Source organism: Canis lupus, chromosome 32 (assembly GCF_011100685.1).
Source record: "Canis lupus familiaris isolate Mischka breed German Shepherd chromosome 32, alternate assembly UU_Cfam_GSD_1.0, whole genome shotgun sequence".
NCBI classification, from domain to species: domain Eukaryota; kingdom Metazoa; phylum Chordata; class Mammalia; order Carnivora; family Canidae; genus Canis; species Canis lupus.
In genome coordinates, this window is record NC_049253.1 from 14768411 (window position 1) to 14773309 (window position 4899).

Sequence of the window (4899 nt, forward strand, 5' to 3'; positions counted from 1 at the left end):
GTTGTTGTGGGTCAGGTAAACAGCTCTGGCAATGTTGGCTGGGCTTCCTCACATGTTTCAATATTTACTAGTAGTAGATAGGGTTGGAAAGCCTCAGCTGGGGCAACTGTCTTCTCTTTTACATGATCTTCATCTCCTAATAGGCTAGCTGAGACTTGCACAGGCCTCTGAGAGTAAGAAGCAGCACAAGAACAGTTGAGACCCAAATCAGTACTGGCATCTAAGCCATTCTACCATATACTATTGATCAAAACTTGTTTAGAGTCACCCCAGATTCAAAGAATGGGAAAGACTCCACCTCTTCATGGAAGGAGCTGCAATGTCACCTTGAAAAGATACATGGAGAACTATTTTTGGAGTCTACTACAATTTCCTATAGTTCAACTAAGCATATATGTTTAGTGTACTAGAAAACACAGGAACATCAAAAGGGAGGGAGATAGAGATAATTTGAAAATGTTTGGCATTTAATATGTTTATTTTCCCATTTATTAAAATAATTATCTTGGAAATAATTAGAATTTAGTTGAGTATATTATGTTTATTTTACAGATTATCATTGATATCTATTTTGAGTAACATATGGGAAAGAGGGCCACCATAAGCTTTTTATTGCTTCTGACTATAAAATTTCTGGATTCAAGCTTTTAAATGTCTTTCCTAAAGTATGGCACTCAAAATTTCACTCAATCTTCATGAATTACAAACATACTAAAAGAACCACTGGGGTACTTTCAGGGATTTTAAAGATCAACATTGGGATCCCTGGGTGGTGCAGCGGTTTAGTGCCTGCCTTTGGCCCAGGGCGGGATCCTGGAGACCCGGGATCGAATCCCACATCGGGCTCCTGGTGCATGGAGCCTGCTTCTCCCTCTGCCTCTGTCTCTGCCTCTCTCTCTCTCTCTCTGTGTGCCTATCATAAATAAATAAAATTAAAAAAATAAAATAAAAAAATAAAAAAAATAAAGATCAACATTTCCATTTATTTTTGTAGAATATGTGCTTGTCAGAGTTTTGAGCTCACCCATGTTCTCCAGAGAAGCAAGAGAACTATATTGTGTGTGTGTATATATGTATACACATATACATGTGTATACATATATACACACATACATATAATATATATGTGTATATATGTATATAGCATATTATATGTATATAGTTATATTTCAGAGAGAGAGTGTGTGCAAATGCTTCAATTACTATACAGAAGTCAATTATTATACAGAATTGACTTGTGTGGTTACAGAGAATAAGAAGTCCCAAGATTTGCAAGTCAGGAAGCTAGAGGCACAGGACAGTTGAGTGGTATACTTCCATTTTGAATCTGCAAGCCAGAGAAACAGGAGAGTAGCTGGTATAAATTCTAGCCCTAGCATGAGTCCAAAGGCAGGAGAAAACTGATATTCCACCTCAAAGATAATCAAGCAAAGAGAGAAATTCTCTCTTCCTCAGTCTCTTTGTTCTATTTAGGACTTCAATGAATTGAATGATGTCTTCCTACATTGTGGAAGGCATTCTGCTTTATTCAGTCTACTGATTCAATTGTTAATCTCATCCAGAAATCCCCTTATAGGCACACCCAGAATAACATTTAATTAAATATCTGAGCACCTTTGGTCTAGTTAAGTTGACACATGAATAACTATCATAAGTTTATCTAGGGAAACAGGATTATTAGGAATTATGTAAATTCATAGGATTCCAAGAGGGATGAAACCTAAGGAAATTATGGAAACTGGTAAAAAGTCCGTGAAAGGCAGCTGCCTCTGGCTCTGTTTGGAATTGCAGAGCCAACCTCAGGAAAACAGTCAGGTGTGAAGTGAGAGAATTGAGAGAAATTGGAACACCTGTGGAAAAATGGAAATTGAAATCATTTCTCTCTCACCATTTCCATCCTCAGTGATCTGTATAATCTGTAGAAGTCAATGACCTCTGCTGCTGGATTTCATAATCACCTTACCCAAAAACAGGCTTGAGAAGATCTTTGGTAGCACAAAAGCCTGGAGGCCTACTTGGACAAAACATCACTAACTATATTCAAAAGCTGCAGTGCTGCCTGATGCCAAACTCTGACCTTCAGAGTGGAATGACTGTTTTTTACGCCCCTCAAATTCTCACAGAAATTTCCTTTGTAGGAACCACGTGCCTTAGGAACCACACAGGGACACCTAGGCAGAGTCAACAGAGTCCAGCAGAACCTGGGGCACATGCTTTTAATAGAGTCCACTGGTGGAGTGCTTTAGGGCTTCCCAAGCTAAGGCCAGATTGATAAATTCAAACCAAACAAAAGCGAGATTTTGAAAAGCTTCCTGGGGACCTTACCTATAGGGAGTATAAGAAGGCCCTGGGAGGCAGGAGAGAGTGCTTATGACAAGGGGGTTGTCAGAGCCATCTTAGGGTATCAGAATAGCAAGAATCACATCACATTTACTTGTGGCTCTTCATAGTGTTATCTATAGCACATGCTCACAGGAGGAATTAGTGTCATTTCAAGGCCCCACAGGCTGCTTGGCCACACAAAATGGATGCTGAGGCAACACTATTATAAAGTAGTTTAGTTAAACTCTCAACACAACTCTAGCCTGGAACTACATAGGAAAAGAATCCTAGAAAATGTTGTTTAGTTTAGCTAAGTTGAAAAAGTAGGAAAACAACCCAGTTCACCTTTTGCCACCTTGAGATACATGTATACATCTTTTAACTATACTTAACCCTCAAAGAAAGATACAAGCAAAGTCCTAGTCAAACGATGCAACTGAACTTCATACAACCAAAAACACACTAACCCTCTCTCCAAAAAAAGGATAAAAGTCCCAAAGTCACTTTATCTCTTTTTTGAGTAATGTTCTTTTCTCTTCTAGCTGAGGCACATTTTCAATGTTGAGTAGGCTTAAGTATTATTAAGTTACTTTATGTTAAATTATAAGGATTGTGGGATTTTAAAAAAAGAATTGAATGAGTTCATGCACACATATTGATATAAATATAAGGAAGAAAATCCTAAGTATAATTGTGTAGCTGATATTTATAATTTGACACTTCCATCTTACCTTTGCATTCAGAGAGCTCTTCAGTAGTTCATGGATCCTTCCCTCAGAGGACGACACAAACTCTCATTTCTGAAAGGTCTGAGCTTTAGCATCCTGCTTGTATTGAGTACTTGTAGTTTTGCATTAACTTTATCCCAAAATGTGGGGCATTAAGAGAGTAGCCAGGGTATCTGCTTCATTCCAGGCCTATGCTCTTTACCCCAGAGTAGCAAATTGATTTCCGTTGAAGAATCAGTATCAATTACCCCAGAGAGCATAGTAATCCCCTTCTTTGACAGCGGATTCACTGTCACAAGAATTCTAAAGTGGCTGAGTGGTAATCTCAACCTCTAGTGTAAGATTTTATTTACTTATTTGAGAAAGAGAGAGAAAAAGAGTATGAGCAGAGTGAGGGGCAGAGGAAGAAGCAGACTCCCTGCTGAGAAGGTAGCCTGATATGGGGTTTTATGATGCGGATCATGATCTGAGCTGAAAGCAGACCTACTTTAACCTACTGAGCCATCCAGGTGCTCGTCAACGTCTAGTTTAATAAAAACAATTTTGTCCTCTTGTGAGAATATTTATTCCTTGAGAATTAAGACATATCAAGCAGCAGAACTCAAAGATATGAGACAGAAAGCGAACTTTCACTAATGGTTCATCCACTAGGGGTAAGAGTAAAAGAATTACCCCCAAATTTTATCCCTGGTTTCCCGAGTTATGAATGTTTGCTAGATGTGCCCATCTGGCACAGTAACCAAATCTCCTAAAGGCTTTTTCACTATTCTATCATGCTAACTTCCACAGTATGATGATAATCATGGGAATCAATAAATTCCATAAACATGAAACAATTTGCAGCTACAGCAATATTTCCTTCACCCTGAAAGTCGTATCTTGACATGTGCCAGATGCTTTGACTCTAGAAATTTCACTGAAGTGGAGGACTCCTGAATTTCTGTAGATTTACCGCTCTTCTGTCTGGTATACACATGTATTATCAATGCATCTAGTAAAGCTGCTTCTTTCTCACCATATCCAGTGAGAATCATATCATTAATTGAACAGCTTAGTGTTGTTCTGGAATTGAGAGGTCATCAAAGTATCTATGGACAAAATTAAGATATTGGGCTAGGCAGTTGATATTGCCCCAGGGTAGGACAGTAAATACATATTTCTGTAAGGTAAAGTAAATAGTTCCCAATAAAAAGATAGCATATACAAATCAAAGTAGCATTTTTTACATCAATTGATACATGCCACATGCTAGGGATCATGTCTATTTTCTCCAGTATCAAAATCACATCTGAAATGGTGGCTGCATCTGTAGTCACTACCTGATTAAATTTATGATAATCCACTGTTATTCTGCAAAATCCAACTCTCTCAAGTACAGGAAAAATAGGTGAGTTAAATGAGACTATAAAATTCACCATGCAGTGCATCTTTCAGGTCTTTGATAATGGCACTAACTTCTGTAAAACTTCCAGCATGCAACATTTATTTGATTGACGGGAGCAGTTTAGTAGCTTCCACATGGTCTTTCTTAATATCATGGCCTCAAACACCTTTAAGAAGAAATAAAATGACTCATTAGAAAGATCTGTAATGAAAAGATAAATTTTTATTCTTGGGGTTCTGTCTGTTGGTGAGCATATCTATTCCAGTATGATTTCTGGACTGAAGAAATAACCATAGGATTAGTTCAGGAACCCACTGAGCTCACTGTGAGATGAATCTTTGTGTGTGTGTGTGTGTGTGTGTGTGTGTGCGTGTGTGTGTGTGTGATGAATTTATTAATCCCCTGGCCTCCACCTTACTCAGATTTGTAGATCACATTGGTGGTTTGGGTCTCCAAAGAATAGTG